This window comes from Cebus imitator, unplaced genomic scaffold (genome assembly GCF_001604975.1).
Source record: "Cebus imitator isolate Cc_AM_T3 unplaced genomic scaffold, Cebus_imitator-1.0 Scaffold270, whole genome shotgun sequence".
In the NCBI taxonomy this organism is placed as follows: Eukaryota; Metazoa; Chordata; class Mammalia; order Primates; family Cebidae; genus Cebus; species Cebus imitator.
In genome coordinates this window covers 257,655-279,294 of record NW_016107585.1, presented here as the reverse complement: position 1 = coordinate 279,294, position 21,640 = coordinate 257,655, and the positions used below count along the sequence as shown (strand labels likewise).

Here is a 21,640-nt window from a genome sequence, read left to right as displayed (position 1 = left end):
GAAGTGGCTACAGTTCTCTTGTTCATCTCTAGTAATGATTTGAAGTGGCTGGCTTGTCATTTATAAGATTTTAACAAGAAAATTATTGGAATGGAGATTTTATGTGGGGTGGGGTGTGGAGATGTGTTCTGTTCTTGTGGCTACAGTACTGAATTGAAATTTTAGAAAGAATTTGGATGCAATTTTTAACCAAGTCAGGAATTTGTCCATAGCCTTAGGCAACCTGTTTTATTCTTCTTGCTTATTTTCATTGTGCATTTGCCATCTCCTTGACTCACAATGGTCTTATAAGAATTAATGAAAATGTTTGCAACTAGTGTATTTTTTACCTTGGATGAAAGGAGCTGTGTGCAAACTGTAACTTACCCTACTTTTGTTAATGTGCAGCAGAGTTCTTAGCCCTCCTTATGTATCATAATCCTTGAGTGTGTTTAACATGTTCAGATCCAAGAAATCACACCCCCCCACCCTAAGATTCTGATATTCTGATTCACTTAGGACCCTAGCATTAGCATGTGCACGTTTGTCCTCTCTCTCTCTCTAATTCAGCTTCCTAGGTGGTTTTAACATGCTGTCAGAATAAAAAACCACTGGCATAAAGGATAAAGCCAACCTTTGCCCTTGGTTCTTTCTCTTATATTGTGTCTGTTGGCCATTTTCTTTCGTATTTGGTACAGGCAGATGTATTAATTATCTATTGTTCATTAACAAATTGCCACAAACTTGGCAAGTTAAAACAACACATACTTATTATTTTATACTTCTGAAGGCCAGAAGTCTGAAATGGTCTTACAGGGCTAAAATCGGGTTTTTGGCAGGGCCGATTCTTTCTGCAGGCTCTGGGGGAGACTCTGAGTCCCACTCTGTTGCCTAGGCTAGGGCGCAGTGGTGCCATCTCAGCTCACTGCAACTTCTGCCTCCTGGGTACAAGCGATTCTCATGCCTCAGCCTCCCTAGTAGCTGGGATAATAGGCATTTGCCACCATACCCAGCTAATTTTTATATTTTTAGTAGAGATGGGGTTTTACCATGTTGCCCAGGCTGGTCTCAAACTCCTGGCCTCAGGTGATCCACTTGCCTTGGCCTCCCAAAGTACTGGGATTACAGGTGTGAGCCACTGTGCCTGACCTGTTTCCTCGCCTTTTCTAATTTCTAGAGGCTGCCTGCATTGTTTGGGTCATGGCCCCACATCATTCTGACCCCCACTTGTATCATCATGTCTCCTCTATGACTCTCATTCCTCTCTCTTATAAGGACCCATGTAACTACATGGGCCCACCCATGTAATCCAAGATACTCTCCCCATAACAATACCTTTAATGTCATCACATCTACAGAGTCCCTTTTGCTAGGTAAAGTAGCATATTCACAGATTCTGGGGATCAGAACATAAACATATGGGAGGATGGGGACATTATTCTGCCTCCCAGAGCAAGAACAAAATTCAAGTCCCTACTTTTTCTCATTTGAGTACAGAAACCTCTGAGTCAGTCACAGCTTCCCTCCTCTACAGTTTCTGATAGGTGAGAGAGGAAGATTTTGCAAAGACTCTAAGTGATAATACCATGTTCAGAATTTTAATTTTATGATTTCTTTAAAAGGCTGCCAATTTTTAGATTTTCAGGTGTTTAATAGCTTGTTTCAGAAGTGAATTGCATAACAGTTGCGTCTCACAGCATTGCAGTGGTGTATGGCCGAAGTCTCCCTCAGGTAGAGAACTTTTCTGCTACTAATACAGTGATTCTCAACAGGGAGTAGGTGTGGCTTATTCTTGATTTTTTTTTCTTTCAACAAGAATTTTTTGACTACCAAGTGTGTGTTAGACCTCTATACACAAAAAGACTAGATTCATAGCCTCCAGGTCAAAGCCAAATAACGCATCCCTAGTGGCCAATATATTTGTATTTCAATATAATTGTTTTTCTTTGTAATCCTGTTTTTTACTATATGCATGTAAAAATACCATTCTGAGAAGGGGTCCACAGGCTTCCCCAGAGTGCCAGGGGGGCCCTCTATGGCACAAAAATCATTAGGGGCCCCTATGAGAGGCCAAAAGGTGGTATTATAATAAAATGGTAGGTCTCACCACAAAGATGATCTCAAGATGGAAGAAGCTGCCCAAGGGAGGGGAAGGGCTCCTGGCAGTGGTTTCCAACTCTCGCTGCTTATTGGGATGGTGGGTGATGCCCTCCTAAAAAGCATGAGCATCAGGGACCCACTCCTAGAGATTCTGATTTGATTGGCCTGGGGACTCTGACATCTATCACAGAAGAAGTGATGTGTTTAGTCTTGCAGGTGTGAGGTAGAATGGGAAGACCTAAGAGAGCAGGAAAGAAATCATGGAATCAGTAAAGGAGCTGTAAACTTCTCTATAGAGTTGGGACATAGATATGGTTAATAAGTCCCTTAGCCCTCCCTGTTCCTGCTCCAATTCTTTGGCTAAACACGGTCTGCTAAAGACTATCTGTGACCTTCGAGCAGAATAGGACCAAACTTAGACATTTGGCAGCACAACTAACCTTCCTTAGCCAGCCTATTTCCTAGTAGGGAAGCTAGGTCTCTAGGGGTTAAGAATGTGGGCATGAGCCAGACTGCCTCAAGGCTAATCCCAGCTCTTCCACTCACTAGCTATGTGATCTTTGGAAATTTACTCAATCTCTCTGCCTTCATTTCTTCACTAGTAATAATACTTCCCAGGATGGTACCAACTGGTGAATGGGATAGGTACTTCTGTTGGCTCAGTTTACAGATGAGACTTATGGATGCCAAGTCACTTGCCCAGGACATCACAGCCAGTCAGGGTCCTCTAATACCCAGACAGAGGTGTCTCTGACATGCAGACAGTCCCTGGACTGAGTAATACATGTGATAAAACTATGCTATAGACACAGTGGTAGGTAGAAGTAAGTGTTCACTTCATTTGAGTAGGTTAGAGGAGGAGAATCTTGAGCTGGGTTCTGAAAAATAATTAAAATTTGCCAGGAGGAGGTGGAAGGAGACATTCCAGGCAGAGGGAACAGTGTATGTAAAATTACAGAGACAAGGAAGAGCAGTTTGCATTGGGGACCATATGGCCAGGGAGCTGGATGTGTTGAAGGAAGCCAGTGGTAAGAGGGAGGCTGTGGAGCAATGTTTCTCCAGGATTTTGCTGCATCAAATATATATTAGAAGCATTTGATGTGCAGATTCTGGGCCTCTTCCCAGGCATAATGAATCAAAATCACTGAGGTAATCTGCATTTTAAAGGAAGCAAGCCATATGAAGGTATAAGAACTAAGGTTTGGTGAATCACCAAAGGCAAGGATGGAGGCAAAAAGTAGATCATAGCAGGCCTTGTGTGTGCTAAGGTGCTTGGATTTGGGCAGAGCCACAAATCTGCAGGTCAGATAGATCACCAGACACAGTGTAGAAGATGGAATGTAAGAGGTTTGCCGGGGAGTAGTGGTAAGAATGCATTCTAGTAGGGAGATACTAGTTTTAAGAAAAAGTACTCCTGAACTAAGACAAGGTGGGGGCAGTGGAAGAGAGAATGGCAGAAATACAAGCCATATAAAGCATGTCAAATCATCAGAAGCTAGTGGGAGAGAAAGGGGGAGCAGTGAGGAATCAGAGGAGTCTTGGTTGTTAGGCTGGCACAAAGTGACTGGTTGGAACTCACTGAGTCTTTTACGTGCTACTTGCAAGGGATACCTGCCAGGGAGGAGTGATCATGCACCCAGCCTTCCCGGATTTCCCAGAGGAAAGCAGAGATGTAAAATGTGAACATAGCATGACTGGAGCAATAACATCTGCAGGTGACTGGGAGAAAGCCATCTGCTTAGCTACAGCCCCCCTCTTCCTGTGACATTTATTAGTTCATGATCATGATTGTAAAAAAATGTGGAGTTTTGATTTGAGACATAAGATGCAATGCAAAGAATTGAGAACCATTGTTTCACAGCAAAGTACTGACCTATTAAATATTTTGGTGACAGAGAGACCTGACATTGATCATGGCAAAGTGAATGCCTTAGACAGTACCAAGGCAAAAATCATGAAAGAGAGGTAAAACTAAAACCATCTACTCTGTATTATAGGAAGGGAAATGACTGAAATTGTCTGGACAAGCACCACAGTGTCTTTCTTCCAGATGATGTCATTTAGTTAGAACAAGGACTTAACCAGCTACTGAATTATTCTAGTTTTCCATGACTAACTGACTTTTCCTGTTATGTTTGGTCGTAGGCTTTCTGTTTCCCAGGAGATCTACATCTCCATTGTTCAACCTCAAACTCTTCACAGTTATTTTTTACATAAACAGCAGTTTTTTTGTTTTGTTTTGTTTGTAAAATCCTCTAGATTAATAGGAGGCAATAGTACCACTCATTTCTGCAGCATACTGTTTATAGGTTGGTAAGGTTGTTAATACTTTTGAACCTGAATTTTTGTCCCTCTTGGTAACAGTATCTAGAACATCATTGTAAAACTTGATTTTATTGGATGTCCTTTAGTTTATCTTAGGTTAAAATGTGGAACTTCTATAGTCACTTGTAATTTCCTCAGTCTTACCTTCGGATTCTCCCTCCAAAGGATTTTTCTTTCTTCCTTTGCATTTTTACTTTAAAATGAATTAAGCATAATACCAACTTCATGCAGTTTCTTATTGTGAAGAACACATTGGCAAGATACAAATTAGTACTGAAATGTTATTAGTCTAATTCTGTTCTGTATTTTGAAATAAATGCTTCTGGAAAAAATGTAAATCTAACTATTAGAAAATGTCATTTACATTTCTCAAAAAGCAAAATTACAAGCAAATGTAAAGATCTTTGGTTTTTAATTGCAATTCTAGAATTAGGCAAGGCCTCATTCTATAGAACAGAATGAATATTCCAATAAGCTGAGCAGAGGAAGTTGACTTTATAGACAGGAAAGGGCTGAGGAAAGCAGGAAGAGGGAGCAGAAAATGGATTGTTTGTTTCCGTTACTTTCTTTGCAAAAGTTAAAGCAGAGGGGGCTTCTTTATCATGCCGCTAAAACTGGCCTGTTTGAGAATCTGGCTGTTACCTTTCTCCTCTGGTTTCTTGAAAGGCCAGATGAACAACTCAGTTTCAACTTGGTGGCATGAATAACCCTATTTTGGTTTTGGTCTGTTGGGCCTAGCACAGGAGCTTAGTTCAAACCAGTGGCCTCCTCTAAATTTTATTTAACAATTAGTATTACACAAACTGGAAAGCTGGCATTGCAGAATAAGAGCAGGTTTTGGAAACAGCTGGACTGGATCCTAATCTTTTCTGTTTCTCCTAGCTGTGTGACCTTGAGCAAATTACTTAACCTTTCTGTGCCTTAATTTTGACATCTGTAACATGGGAGTATTAATACTACCTAACTTCATAGGCTTTTTAGAAGGATTAAGTGGCAGTGTGTGTACCTGGCTCATAATTAATGTTAGTTATTTTTCCTCATCTTTTTCTTCTTCACTATCATGATTTGCGTTGTTTTCATAACAGCCAAATAAGGCCAGGCACAGGGGCTCACACCTGTAATCCCAGCACTTTGAGAGCTAAGGCAAGTGGATCACTTGAGGTCAAGAGTTCGAGACCAGCCTGGCCAACATGGTGAAACCCTGTCTCTACTAAAAATACAAAAATTAGTTGGTGTGGTGGCGCACACCTGTAATCCCAGCTATTCGGGAGGCTGAGGCATGAGAATTGCTTGAACCCAGGAGGCGGAGGTTGCAGTGAGCTGATATCATGCCACTGCACTGGGTGACAGAGCAAGACTCTGTCTTAAACACACACACACACACACACACACACACACACACACACACACACACACACAAAACAAAACAAAACACAGCCAAACAAGGCTTATTTTTCCAGGGGCCTGCTACAGTTTTCTATGCCTAGTTGGCTCTCAACACATTACTAAATCTGAGCTTTTAAATTAGAATAATCATGAGTTTAAAACAGTGATTTTAAAATCCCTTCCTTATTTCTTGAGCTTTTGGTTTCCATGATAGTTTGCAAAGCTTCTGGAATTTTCCACCAAGTCATCTTCCACTTGGGGCCTCATATATGCAAATGAGAGGAGCTGGGTAATAGAGGGAGAGGGAGACACTGGGCAGGGCTCTTATTTGACCTACATTCCTTTACTCTGGAGTTCAAGAGGCTTTATTCCTATTTGTGTGTGCAGTCCTTTGTAACCGGTTGCAAATTCCATCTCCCCAGACATTCTTTCTTCCTGAGGTAACAGATGTGCACGCCACTGGGGCCCTCAGATGCAGGTATGCTGCCTTGGCTTCTCTGTTAGAAAGGAAAGGCCAAGACCACTATGCAGCACAGTGGACAGAAGCAGACTGCAGGGTCCCTGGACTCGCATTGGAATCCTAACCCTGGGCAAACTACTTCACCTCGCTGAGCCCCAGCTTCTCTCTCATCTATGAGATAATGAAGTGGAGGATTACAAAAACCCTGGCACTGAACCTAGCACAAAATAAAATATGTTTATCCAATAGAAGTCTCCTTGCTGCCACCTTGAGGAAGTGCCAAGGATATAGGTGACCAGGGACACAGGTGTCTTGTCACAAGATGGGCAAGCCTGCTGGCCAAGCGACAGATAATCCAACAGGTGTAAGCGTGATAACAAGGGAATACGGGGTAGTGGTGAAGAACAAATGGAAGACTTAAGCTGAGACCTGCTGAGTGAGCTAGGAGCTTGCCACACAGTCTGGTGGGTATGCAAGAGAAAGCTGTGCCACCTAGGACAGAAGGGATGGGTTGGGGCCAGATTAAAAGGACCTTCTCAGCTTCATTTTAAAATTTGGACTGTATCCTAAGAATAGTGAGAAACTTATAGCGGCATTTCAAGTGGAGAGGTGATGCAATAGATTTGGATTCTAGAAAGATAACTCAAGGTAGAGATTAGATTTGAGGGGTAGCTACACCAATGCCTGGGATCTAGTACGGTCGGGACACCCAGTTGAAGTCTTCCAGATGAGAGATGATGGAGAACTGATCTTGGAAAGAAAAGGCTTCCAGGAAGAAAAAAGTGGTGCTTTCATTCATTCGCTTATTCCCCACGTTAATTGAGTATCTATTATGTGCCATCCACTAACTTCCAAGGATATGATAGTGAACAAAACAAAGTCCTTAGCTCAGTGGAGCTACATTCAACATAAAACACAGATGAGTCGGTGGGGCGTGGTGGCTCATGCCTGTAATCCCAGCACTTTGGGAGGCTGACGCGGGTGGATCATGAGGTCAGGAGTTTGAGACCAGCCTGACCAAGATGGTGAAACCTTGTCTCTACCAAAAATATGAAAAATTAGCCAGATGTGGTGGCAGGTGCCTGTAATCTCAGCTACTTGGGAGGCTGAGGCAGAGAATTGCTTGAACTCAGGAGACGGAGGTTGCAGCGAGCCAGGATCACGGCACTGCATTCCAGCCTGGCAACAGAGGGAGACTGTCAAAAAAAAAAAAAAAAAAAAAAAAAAAATGAAAAAAAAAAAAAAAAAAAAAAAAAAAAAAAAAACCAAGCAAACAAACAGATGAGCCTATGAGTGCATGAATATAAACAAAACACAGGTAACACTGATTTTATGACCAAGTTGAAACCCACCTCCCTGATCCTACCTTTAGAAGGAGAAGTCAAGTGTAATTGAGCAGGTGTTAATCAAGTCTACTTCTCCAGTGCATTTCTCTGGGCATTTCTCTGACCATGCTCCTGTTCCAGGAGCCCTTTCTGAGGCTGCCCCTCCATCACTAACAGATACAGGAAGGGAACCGATTCAAAGCCAGGGTCACAAACTTAGACCCTAAAGGGGCAGAATATCGTTAAGAGCTTTGTGTTATGCAGATGATGTCTGGCACGAGAAGGTGAACTTTGCAACAAGGCTGTTGGGTCTGAGGAACACTGAGCTCAATAGTAATTGCTGCTCTGTGGCTGCATGGCAGTGATTCTCCACATGTGTTCTTTACTGACTGGTGGCCCATGAGGGTCCCAGGGACATAAGGAAAAGGTAACCAAGCCAGATCTTTCTTTCATTGTTAAGGACCCATGACCTGCAGTTTCACTGACATTCATTTATATACAGGGCAGAGGTATGTGTGCAAGCTCAGATACCTTAAATTCATATGCCTTTAATACAATCCAGACAGATTTCTAAATGAGGGATACTTTCCCACAAATGGAGAGTGAAAGTGGGCCAGTCTAAGAGGACCTCAATAGCAGTGTGCATGGCCAGCTGTTTGTGACTGCACCAAAAATGCAGGTCATAGGATTTCTATATGAAAATTTCTATATTTAAATATTGGCAACTAAGTCTCTCTCTCTCTCTCTCTTTCTCTCTCTCTCTCTCTCTCTCTCTCTCTCTCTCTCTGTGTGTGTGTGTGTGTGTGTGTGTGTGTGTGTGTTTTAACATGCAGTTTTTAATCATCTGTGGACCGGATTCTTCCTTTATCTTTTCCAAGGCTGCTCTGTAAAAACCTCCACTGCTGGCATCTGCTTTTCTTCCTTTTCACTTCCCAATCCTGGGTCCTTTAGTCCCTCATTACGTCAAATTGGAGTGACTCAAATTAAGCCAAAATCTTCTTGAATTTATGGAAGAGCTGTATATAAAAGTAAGTTTCTGTATACAAGGATTTTATATCAAGAAGAATTTTCAGTTGGGGATGGTCACAGTTACTATAACTAAGATACTGTTGTAAATGTTGTTTCTCTAAGGAGAGAAATTTCTGATTTCTAATCAATTTGCAAACCTGTGTTCTGGAACATAAACATTTGTTTGTAAGTAAAAGAAAGAAAGTACATGCAGATGTATTAAATCCATACTTATATCTAGTACATATGAGCATAACATACTTTTCTTAGGAATTATCAGATATTTTTTCCTGGATGAAATAATGAAGACCATTTAAAGTAGAAAAGAGAGAAAACCAGTCTATTCTGCATGGACATTTTGTTGTCACTTTTATGGTAAACAGTTCCATAAGCATACTGTATGCCTCTATTTTGGCATTATATAATTTTACATTACTTCTTAAATACAGGTTTTGAAAAGGAAAAACAGATTAACCTCCTGTTATAATCGAAATCTTCTGCTTTCTAAAAATCAAGATTTTTTTTAAAAGGGAGTTATCTATTCAATTAATAATAATTCTACATTTCTGTGTGCCTTACAGTTTTGTAAAATTCTCTTACAGTATCCTTATAATCACTTTTTAATTCTATTTATAGCCTTAAAAACATCCCTAGGAGGTAGAAAAAAACACAGATTTTAATGAAATAATAAAAACAAAGAACTTGATGCAGCCCTCGACATCTGCTAGCCATACAATGTGTTTACAGTTGTTATTGCTACAATTAATAATGTCACTATTGTTGTTTTATAAGCCTGATTGACAGTGGAAGAAACTAAGTCTTAAGGAAATTAAGACCACTATGGTTAAAAAATTAGTAAATTTTAGAGACAAAAACTTACTAAATCACAGATCTATGGACTTAAAATCCATAACCCTTCATTTATACCAATAAAATACAAAAGAACAAACAAAGAGGGCCTCTTGTTATCATCACACCTTTATGTGCTGGATGCATTGCCCATATTAGCTTATTTATTTATTTATTTATTTTGATTTTTGGCAGGTACTGTTTGAGGTTTCATTTTATAGATAAAGAAACTGAAAAAGAGGTTAAGTCACTTACCAAGGTCACGTTGCAAGTAAGTGGCAAAACAAACAAACAAACAAAATGCTTGCATGTCTGAATGCCAAGGCCCCTGACCTCCTTCTAGAGTACATTGTATCTAATTGATGATTGCAAGTAACAAGTATTTTACTTTTAATTGATAGTAGGCATTTAAGAGGGTTGTATCACTTGCAACTAGAGCAAATTTTCTTCATTTCATAAAATAGCCAGCTAAAGTAGAATAAAGTAGTCATCTTTAATAGGTAGGGTTTTCTGTAAAACAAACAAAAGGGTTCCGTGCCTGGTTTTAAAAAATAATCTATTTCTTTCCATTTCTGAGACGTGACCTTTCTGATGTTATACTGTGGGTAGAATTCATTCTGGAGAATGTGAGTGGGATTTTGGGAATATGATGGGAATGACTGATGAATCCATACTCCATTTATAAGTGACTTGTCATGTTGAAAACAGTATAAGATGAACAGAGAAAACATAATGAATATAGCAAAGTATCAGTTTGGATTAGGTTTAGTTGTAAGTGATAGAAAACCTAAAATGCCAGGATTTCAGAAAGGATAAGATTTTATTTCTTATGAATGTAAAAGAAGTGTGGAGGTCAGGAGTCTAAGGCAGGTTCAAGATGACTGAAGGTTTTTTCATTTTATTTATTTATGTATTTATTTATGTATTTATTTATTTATTTCAATCCTGCTTAATATATGGCTTTCTGCCTCATGGTCCAAATTGGCTGCTTAAACAACTGCTATTGTATTATAATTGACTGTAGGAAGTGTAAAGGGAAGAAGAAGAACACATCTCCCTTCCTTTAAGGACACTTCTCAGAAATTACCTGTGACACCTCTGCTTAAATCCAGTTAGCCTGAATTTAGTCACGTTGTTGTGACACCACATACATGCTGCAAGAGAGGCTGGAGAATGTATTCTTATCCTAAGCATCCATATGCCGAGCTAAAAGTTGTGTGTGTGTGTGTGTGTGTGTGTGTGTGTGTGTGTGTTGCAAAGGGTAGGGGGAGTTCTGTCAATAAGGAAAAAGGAGAAAACATTGGGAAAAAACAAATAAAGTCTCCCATAGAAAGAATCAATGAAACAAGTTAACTATGCAGCGTAGAAAGATTACCTCCATTCCAGCCTCTGTCCCAGAATACCTACCAAGTCCTTTGCCTAGGACAGGAATCCTAGAACAGATGTGTGGGTATAAGTTCTAAACTTTTCATCTGAGCACCTGTTTCCGAGTGAATGATAAAAATTATTAGGAGCCCACATCTTTAAAAAGAAAGGCAAAGAAAGGCCAGGTGCGGTAGCTCAGGCCTGTAATCCCAGCACTTTGGGAGGCTGAGGTGGGTGGATCAGAAGGTCAGGAGTTCGAGACCAGCCCAGCCAATATGGTAAAACCCATCTCTACTAAAAATACAAAAATTACCTGGGTGTGGCAGCGGGCATCTGTAATCCCAGCTATTCGGGAGGCTGAGACAGGAGAATCGCTTGAAACTGGAAGGTGGAGGCTACAGTGAGCCAAGATCTCACCACTGCGCTTCAGCCTGGAAGACAGAGGGAGACTCTGTCTCAAAAAAGAAAAAAGAAAGGCAAAGATAACCATAACCTTTATTTTTTGAGCAGCTCCTTTGTATACTACTTCACTACAAATAAGACCTACCTAAGGAATTAGATCATTAATAAATAAGTCCAAATCTGCAGTTACTTCAGAAGCTTATTACTTCCATTAGAAAGTCTGAACTCCCTAACATAGATAAAGAGCCTGCATGTGGACCATGAATTTTGAAGATCTTGTACTGCTTTCATCAGCATGCACACAGGGAAATATATGTATACATTGGGAATATTTAGGGAGCTGGCTACTTTTCTGTTTTCTTCTGTCACAGCGTTCCTTCCTCCAGAGGAGTACTGAAATAATAATCCTAGCAACTATTTTTTAAATACCAAACCAATTACATGTATATTTCACTTAAGCTTCAGAGCAACCTGAATGATAGGCTTTATCCATTCCCATTTTACAGATGTAGAAGCTCAGAAACAGAGTCACACAACTAGTAAGGAGATGTGCCAAGATTTAAACTTAGATCCGTTGGACTCTCAAATCAACACCCTCTATCATGATAGCCTCACACCTTTGGAAAATAGTACAATGACCACTTTGATGTTTTGTTTTTGTATAATGACCTACGGAAAGTAGAGAGGTAGAGTCAACTTTCCCTGGTCCCTGCAGTTGTAATAGGGCTCCTTTCACCTTTCAGTGATTCTTTACTGAGTTACAGGTAAAACCCCACAATAAACTATAGGAATTCCCACTCTTTTAGGCTCTGAGGATTTAGAGACTGATTTGGGCTGAGCAGATGCGAGAGATTGGTAGCAGAGAGCTGGAACCGGAGGCCTGTTCTCTCTGCCAGTTCATTACTTTCAAAGGCCTGTAGCAGGGAATCTCCTTGTCCTCCCAGTGTAGGGAAATATAATTGTAATCAATACATTTCCAAAAAAATATATATCTCCACTACTAAGGACATGGCAAGGAAATGGAACAAATTAATAAAAAGGGCTTCTCAGCTAACTGGAAAAGAGGCAGGCTGTGGGTATACAATGTCTTCCTCACCCAGTTTTTCTTCCCCAGTTAAGCATTCTGGGTCCCCTCCCTCTCATTTATTTGCTGCTTGGTGTCTGCAGGGTAGAGTAAGCTGGCATAAAGTTTAGTAACTAGTAGCTTGCAGATCACTTGCTGCCACATTTTCCAAAGCTTGCTGGTAGTTGCTGCTTTTGTCCCCTCGGTGTATACTTGGCATGCCTTTAATCAGATGAAAATCCTGGAAAACCAAACTAACCTGGCTTCACAGTGATGAGATTGGTTGGCTCCTGCAGCGGGAAGATCTGGTTAGGAAAGGCTTCAGAATGTGTTTGTTTCATTGACCCAATGGGGCATCACCAGTAACCCTGTTATTTTTTTTCCTTTAAACCTCTCTGTTTTTTGCAGTCAGTTTCATTTACAGCTGTCCCAACACACCTTCCGGTTGCCAAATCATTGTCTGCATTTCCTCTTCAGGGCTTTGAGATTCTTCATCACTATCTAGGGAGAGAGAGAGAAAAAGAAATTGTCACTCCCCGGAAGTCTCTCAGAAGAGCCAAGAACTGTTTTCCCAGTCATCCTCAGCAGATTTCTCCTCGATCTCATTGGCCCAAATAGTGTCTTGTGTTTATCCTTGAAGCCATATGTGAAGCCAGGGGATGGGATAATGTGCCACAAGCCCCACCACCTGATCAGCTTCCCCCTAGCACCTGGGCTTTGCAGGAGAAATTGAGGGTGCTCAAATAAAAGCTAAGGTAGTTACCTAAAAGAAGGAGAGTGGGGTTGGAAGAGCAACTACAGTGCCTGTTAGACTCCTGTTGTGAGCATCAGCTCCAACCCACTCCTAGCAGCACCCAAGGAATTGGGCTCTTAGCTGGACTCACAACTCTTGGAAGCTGCTGACCCCTAGTGTCTGAGTAAAGCATTGGCTCTAGAATCCAGAGGCATGGGTTTACTTCTCACAAGAATCACAGTGGCTGTGCCACCTTCTCACACACAAGGAGGTTGTAAGCAAATTAAAACTTCTAGAAGTACTTTAATGAATAAGTGAGTTTAATTGAAAGTCTTCCAGCTGGGCGCGGTGGCTCACGCCTGTAATCCCAGCACTTTGGGAGGCTGAGGCGGGTGGATCACAAGGTCAAGAGATCGAGACCATCCTGGCCAACATAGTGAAACCCTGTCCCTACTGAAAAATACAAAAATTAGCTGGGCATGGTCGTGTGTGCCTGTAGTCCCAGCTACTCAGGAGGCTGAGGCGGGAGAATTGCTTGAACCCAGGAGGCGGAGGTTGCAGGGACCTGAGATTGCGCCACTGTACTCCAGCATGGTGCCTGGTGACAGAGTAAGACTCTGTCTTTAAAAAAAAAAAGCCTTCCAAAGACACTCTAAGACTTAGGCCTCCCTGACCTTGCTGACCAGCAACCTCAAAACACTCTGTAGTTCTTTTCGCACCTGTGAATTGTTGTCCACAGGGTTCTTTCTCTCTAGACAGAGGGTATGCTTTTTGAGGGTGGAGCCTGCCTGCAAAACACCCAGCTCCTCAAATTGAGCTCCTGCATGCTTAGAGGACACTTGTATGAGCAAACGGAAGACCCAGCTGTTGTTCAGCTCTCCTCTCCCTTCCATAGCCAGTGCTTTCTCTTATAAATAAAATACCAGCTCTACCAGCCTAATTGTACTCCTCTTTTTTTGTTGTTTGAGACAGAGTCTCACTCTGTTGCCAGGCTGGAGTGCAGTAGAGCGATCTCAGCTCACTGCAACCTCCACCTCCTGGATTCAAGCGATTTTCCTGCCTCAGCCTCTCGAGCAACTGGGATTACAGGTGTGCGCTACCACACCCAGCTAATTTTTGTATTTTTGGTAGAGATGGAGTTTCACCATGTTGGCCTGGATGGTGTTGATCTCCTGACCTTGTGATCCACCCACCTTGGCCTCCCAAAGTGCTGGGATTACAGGTATAAACCACCGTGTCCAGCCTAATTTTTGTATTTTTAGTAGAGATGGGGTTTCACCATGTTGGCCAGGCTGGTCTTGGACTCCTGACCTCAGGTGATCTGCCCACCTCGGCCTCCCAAAGTGCCGGGATTACAGGCGTGAGCCACCACACCCAGCCAATTGTACTCGTAATAAGACAATTAAGCAATCAATCAATTTTGTTTTGAAACTGCACGTTATACAAATGGGAAAACATTCCAACAACCCAAAACACACATCTCAGCAGCTGCTTTTGTGTTGTGGAACACCCTCTATCTGGCCAGCAGATAAAGCAGAATTTTTTATTACAACCATATCAACATTGCTACTGTTGAGTTCTTAGAGCGGTAGGCCAACACTGTGTTAGAAGGGGTTCTTCATTGGTCTGTGCATGTCAGGTAACAAGACTTTTCCTGTGCTTCATGATTTGGGTGAGGAATAGAGAGGAAAAGCAACAACATGGTAATTGTAATATAGAATGCCTCGAGTAAAGAGAGAATAGGTTTTTGTTTTGTTTTGCTCTTAATTGACTTGTAATTTAAGGGTGAAATGTGGCAGCTCTCAGGATTGGAGAAGCTTTGCACAAACTCAGTATTAGAATGTCACTGCCAGTAGCTGTGGGAGGCACCAAAGGACAGAGAGGATTTCCTAGTCTGGGAGCTGAAGGCGAGTTCTGGGAAACAGCGGCAGCCACAGCTGTAGAAGTCCCGACAGCTGTCTGGTCTTGGCAGGCAGGGCTGCCACTCACTGGAGAAGCTGCACTGCTTCCTGGGCAGGGCCCTCACCTCCCGTGGTGCCTGTAAGACCTGCTTTGGAGAGGAGGCATGTGCCATCTTTCTCTTCACCTTTTCACAGGGGAGGAGAAAAATGGGCAGATAAGTTTCATAGCGATCAGGTAGGTCATGGGACAGGGAAAAAATAAATCATTGGGAAAAAGTGACTGGAAAACCATACTGTAATGTTGTGTCCTAAAGTATTGTGTCAGTTTTGCCAGCCTGCACTTGTCTCTTCATTAAGTAAACTAAATGCTGTGTATGATCAAAATGGTCATGATTACAATTTTGTTATTTTGTAGAGAATAAAGATAGACGCTAAATATTGGTTCTACCTTTCAGTTGACAAATTTCACAATTTTGCTTCAGAGTCCTTCTTTGAGAGACATCACATTCTTGCGGAAATATGGATTTTGTTCAGACAGTGACTTTTTGTTTGCTTTTTTTTTTTTTTTTTCCTTGAGATGGAGTCTCACTCATGTTGACCAGGCTAGAGTGCAGTCTCAGCTCACTGCAACCTCCGCCTCCAGGTTCAAGTGATTCTCTTGCCTCAGCCTCCCGAGTAGCTGGGATTACAACCGTGTGCCACTATGCCTGGCTAATTTTGTATTTTCAGTAGAGACGGGGTTTCTACATGTTGGTCAGGCTGGTCTCGAAGTCCTGACCTCTGGTGATCCACTCGCCTCGGCCTCCCAAAGTGCTGGGATAACAGGTGTGAGCCATCATGCCCAGCCCTGTTCCATCAGTGTTTACAGAGACTTTTAAAAGCTACTGAAGTTGCAAACCACTTAAGAATTGTAAGTCTATCACAGTCCACCCATTTGAACAGTCCCGTTTTAACCTGTGTTTGTGCTTCAGGGAGAAAGTGATGGAAGAGGCTCCACGCTGGCTTAGTCACACTGATGTATGAATGAATGGTCAAGTAATGGATGACCTGGGTTCATGCGAGCCAACCCGCCTGCACACCTGCTTTCACAAACACTTGACAAAGCACCCACCTTTCATAATGTGCCAAGTACATAATCTCTCTGATTCTGTAAAAAGATTAGCTATTAGGAATATTAACAAAACTTTGGATACAAAAATAAAAGAGTATTTCTAGAATTTTGTTCTCCATGTGTTAATTTTATTTTCAGTGGGTTTTTGTTTGTTTTGCTTTGCCCCACATCATAATGTGTGTGTGTGTGTGTGTGTGTGTGTGCGCGCTGAATAGATGATCTCTAAGGAGTTCTCTTGGGAAAAAGTCTCAGCTTAGGAAATGTGGAGAAAATATAGCTGGACAGCTGTTTAATTTTGGCAAGAAAAAAAGAGGACTTGTTGTTTGATGGTGCATGAGGCAGGGCTGTGTCACTACAGTGTGAGTTATGAAGGAAACAAATGTACAGGCAGGTGTTTTACACATGCTGTCTTCTCCTTCTCTCTCTCCTCCTCCTCCTCCTCCTCCTCCTCCTCCTCCTCCTCCTCCTTCTCCTCCTCCTCCACCTCCTCCACCTCCTCCTCTTTCTCCTCCTCCTCCTCCTCCTTCTTTTCTTTTCTTCTTTCTTCTTTTTTTGACAGAGTCTTGCTCTGTCACCTAGGCTGTGGAGTGCAGCGGCACAATCTCAGCTCACTGCAACTTCCACCTCCTGGGTTCAAGCGATTCTCCTGCCTCAGCCTCCTGAATAGCTGGGATTACAGACGTGCATCACCACGCCTGGCTAATTTTGTATTTTTAGTAGAGACAGGGTTTCACCATATTGGCCTGGCTAGTCTCGAGCTTCCAACCTCAGATGATCTGCCTGCCTCAGCCTCGCAAAGTGCTGGGATTACAGGCCACCCTGCCTGGCCACATGGCTGTATTCTTAAGTCCTCCCAATAACCTGGTAAGGCAGGTATTATTGCTGTTGTACAGAAGAGGAAATTGAGGCTTAGCTAAGTTATGGAATGTGCCCAAAGCATAGGTAAACAGTGTGGTCAATTTTTAAATCCAGACATTTCTAACTCAAAAGCCCTGTTTTTCCTACCATACCAAATGGCTCAGCCCTCAAGTTTTTATCTTAGAAATAAAAATACAATCAACAAGAAACATTTGTTCAGCTTAGTGTTTCTCAACAGAGTAAGAGATAGCTTCTCTGGAGCCCTTATGCTTTCCCTAAGAATTTAATTGTTTTGTTTTTATTTTGATAAGAACCCATTAATATTAAGTATATTCTGGTTTATCACCTTATAAGCAAGGACTGCTCTGTGATATAAGTCATGCTGGTTCTATCTGTGTTTACACTGACACCAAGACATGTTTCTCAACCCCAAAGATTTCGAGCTACTTTACCCAATATCCATTCTTCCCTTCTACCTTACTAACAGAAACCTCATTTAACTGGAATCAGCAATAGTTCTCCGCTTCTCAGACTCCCTTGCAGTTACCAATATTCATGTGGCAAAGTTTTAGCTCATGATATCTGAGATACTGGATGAGGCCTCCCAGAAAGATCCTTAAAAGATCCTGACTCTTGAGATAGAGGACATATCAGGTATTAAACTGATAAGAGCAGGTGCTACATTTGATCTCAGACAAAAGGTCAAGAAGCAATGGTGAATGTCTTTCTCACTCCACTTTTTCTCCTCATGTAGCCAGGAAGGAAGTTGAGATAGGACCATGAGGGCAAGTCCATATCTTATCGGTGGTGGAGGCAAAGATATAAGGATTCTCGGTCTCTAATGACAACAAAAAAAACCCTCATTATACCAGCCCAGGATGTGGCTGTCTGCAGACACTTCATTATGTAGAAAAAAATAAGCTAATTTTTAAAACAGCTTTATTAAGATATGATTTATGGCCAGGCGCAGTGGCTCATGCCTGTAATCCTGGCACTTTGGGAGGTCGAGGCAGGTGGATCATTTGAGCCCAGGAGTTCAAGACTAGCCTGGCCAATGTGGCAGAACCCTGTCTCTACAAAAAAAATACAAAAATTAGCTGGGGTGTAGTGGCATGCATCTGTAATCCCAGCTATTTGGGAGGCTGAAGCAGGAGGATCACTTGAGCCCAGGAGGCGTAGGTTGCAGTCAGCCGAGGTTGCACTACTGCACTCCAGCCTGGGTGACAGAATGAAACACTGTAAAAAAAAAAAAAAAAAGATACAATTTACATACTATACAATTCACCTGTTATAAATGTACAGTGATTTTTAGTAAGCATAGTTTTTTGTTTTGTTTTGTTTTGGAAACGGAGTCTCGCTCTGTTGCCAGGCTAGAGTGCAGTGGCACAATCCCAGCTCACTGCAGCTTCTGCCTCCCAGGTTCAAGCAATTCTCCTGCCTCAGGCTCCTGAGAAGCTGAGACTACAGGCACATGCCACCACACCCAGCTAATTTTTGTATTTTTAGTAGAGACAAGGTTTCACCATGTTGGCCAGGATGGTCTCAATCTCCTGACCTCGTGATCCACCTGCCTCAGCCGCCCAGTGTCCTGGAATTACAGGCCTGAGCCACCACACCCGGCCTGAACATTTCATGTAAATGGGATTATAGAGAATGCAATCTTTTACATCTGGCTTCTTTCACTTAACTTGTTGTTTTTATAGTCTTCCATGCTGTAGCACATATCAGTAGTTCCTTCTTGTTGCTGAATAATATTCTGTTGTGTGGCTGTATTATATTCAGGTTGTCTGTTTACCAGTTAATGGACATGTGGATTGTTTTCACTTTTTAGACATTATGAATAATGTTGCATGAATACATATACATCTTGGTATAGATGTATGTTTTCTCATCTCTTGGGTAGATTCTCAAGAGAGGAATTCTGAGGTCATATGATAAATTTATGTTTCATTTTATAAGAAACTGTCAAACTGTTTTCCAAAGTAAACACATTATCTTATACTCCCACTGGCAATGCATGAGGTTTACAGTATTTTCATATTCTTATCAAAAATTATTTTGTCTTTTTATTATATCCATTCTGCTGGGCATGAAGTATAATAGCATCTCATTATAGTTTTAATTTTCATTTCCCCTATGACTAATGATGTTGAGCATCTTTTCAAATGCTTATTAGCCATTCATGTTTCTTTGGTGAAATGTCTATTCAACTGTTGCCCATTTTTAATTGGCTTGTCTTATTATTAACTTACAGGTGATTTTTATATATTCTGGATACAGATCCTTTACCAGATATAGTATTTGTCTGTATTTTCTCCCAGGCTGTGGCTTACTTTTCATTTTCTTACTGATGGTTCTTATAGCACAAAAGTTTTTAATTTTGATGAAGTCCATTTTTTCAATTTTTTCTTTCATGGATTATGCTTTGGTGTTATGTTTAAGAACACTTTGTCTAACATAGGGTTACAAAGACCTTCTGTTTTCTTCTACACGTTTTATAGTTTTAGCTTTTACACTTGGCATATGATTCATTTTGAGTTCATTTTTGTGTAGTGTGAGGTATCTATATTCATCTTTCTGCATGCAGATATCCAGTTGTCCCAGCACCATCTGTTGAAAAGACTGTCCTTTCTTCATTGAATTACCTTGGCACCTTTGTCAAAAATCAATGGACTATAAATGTAAAGCTTTATTTCTAGACTCTCAATTCTGTTCCATTGATCTATATGTCTACCCTTATGCCAGTACCACACAGTCTTCATTAATGTAGCTTTATAGTAAGTTTTAAAATTGGGAAGTCTAAGTTTTCCAACTTTGTTCTTTTTTAAGATTGTTTTGGCTTTTCTAGGTCCTTTGCATTTCCATATACATTTTAGGATCAGCTTGTCAATTCCTGCCCAAAAGCCTGCTGGGATTTCTGTAGGAATTATGTTGACTCTATAGATCACGTTGAGGGGCATTGCTATTTTAATAATACTGAGTCTTCCAATTCCCTTATTTAGATCTTCTTTAATTTCTCTTAGCAATGTTTTGTAGGGTTTTTTTTTCTCTCTCTCTCTCTTTTTTTCTTTTGGCAGAGTCTCACTCTGTCACCCAGGCTGGACTGTATTTGTGTGATCTCATCTCATTGCAACCTCTGCCTCTCAGGCTCAAGTGATTTTCATGCCTCAGCCTCCCACGTAGCTAGGATTACAGGCATGTACTACCACACCTGGCTAATTTTTGTATTTTCAGTAGAGACAGGGTTTCACCGTGTCGGCCAGGCTGGCCTTGAACTACTGGCCTCAAGTGATTTACCTACCCACTGGCCTCAAGTGATCCACTCTCCCAAAGTGCTGGGATAGCAGGTGTGAGCCACCACGCCTAGCCTTCAGTTTTCAGTGTATAAGTCTTGCGCTTCTTTTGTTCCCTAATTTTTCAAGTCACCGTTATATGGATTTTCTGATACATACTGCCACACTAAAATCACGATGCCTATTATGATCGCCAAATGAAATGGAAAATTTAAAGAAGTGGAGGTGTACTGAATACACATAAATGATATTTCTATGTGAAAGCCAAATGGTGCATTGTGTAAATAAACCGTTTCACAGTGGAAACAATGGAGAAAACTGAATGATTACGTGGCATGCATATCCAGTCCAAATGAACCTCGTCCGTACACTCAGTACCATGTGTATATAAGCCAATAAAACAACATCATCGGCACAATAATCAGTATTGTTAATTGAAATTAATTGTATTTTATTTTTGTTTATATTTTGTAAATTCTTTTGGATTTTTATAAGTGTTATTAGCAAAAGAAATTTACACCTAGTTTTACATGTATTGGCTCAATATTGCTTTCCTTTAACCAGTGTTGTCTTAGTTCATTTTCTGTTGCCATAACAGAATACCTGAGAAACTGGGTCATTTATAAGGAAAAGACGTTTGTCCGGCTCACAGTTCTGGAGGCTGGAAAGTCCAAGAAGCATGGCACTGGCATCTGCTCGCTTCTGGTGAGGGCCTTGTGCTGTAACACAACATGGCAGAGAATGGCAGAGAAAGGCCGAGAACTGGAAGGGAAAGCAGGAGTGTACAAAAAGGGACCAAACATGAGAGGCACCCTTGCTTTATAACAGCCTGCTCTCTCAGTAACTAAGAGATGGCATTAATCCCTTTCTGAGGGTGGATTCCTCAACCAAATGCCTCCAAAAGGTTCCACCACCTCTCAACACCATCACATTGGGGACCAAGCTTCAATGTGAGTTTTGGAGGGAGCCGACTTATATTCAAACCATAGCAGCAATCTATTTTGTACTCACTATTGTGAAACACTGGACCTAGTTTTTTTACTTTACAAAGCATTTTCAATTCACCAGCTTATTGTTCTCACAGTAACATTGGAGCTTGGGTAAAAGAGAGCTTTTTTTAAATTCCCATATTATAAATGATTCATGGAAATTAAGTGATGTGTGTAATTGTATACATCCATAAATGGCAGTTCCGTGATTGCTGAGTGCAGTGCCTCACACCTGTAATCCCAGCACTTTGGAAGGATCTCTTGAGCCCAGGAGGCAGGAGATCTCCTGAGCCCAGGAGTTTTAGACCAGCCTGGGCAACCTGGCAAGACCCCATCTCTACAAAAGTTTTAAAACTTAGGCCAGGCGCAGTGGTTCACACCTATAATTCCAGCATAATTCCAGCATTTTGGAAGGCCAAGGTGGGTGGATCACGAGGTCAGGAGATTGAGACCATGCTGGCCAACATGGTAAAACCTCACCTCTACTAAAAAA

The 21,640-nt window shown here is 41.4% G+C and overlaps 1 protein-coding gene, 1 long non-coding RNA gene and 1 pseudogene across 9 annotated transcripts in view; 1 reads left to right on the top strand and 2 right to left on the bottom strand.

Moving 5' to 3' along the window:
- LOC108284106 (schwannomin-interacting protein 1) overlaps positions 1–21,640 on the top strand; it is a 586,546-nt gene that overhangs the window by 480,047 nt on the left and 84,859 nt on the right. The window lies entirely within an intron of this gene.
- The window catches only part of LOC108284107, a 9,791-nt gene continuing 796 nt past the window's right edge, over positions 12,646–21,640 (bottom strand). The window contains exon 2 of the long non-coding RNA XR_001817078.2: positions 12,646–12,763. This is a non-coding gene — a long non-coding RNA (uncharacterized LOC108284107). The remainder of the gene's footprint in view (positions 12,764–21,640) is intronic.
- LOC119467260 lies at positions 17,377–17,579 on the bottom strand (annotated as a pseudogene).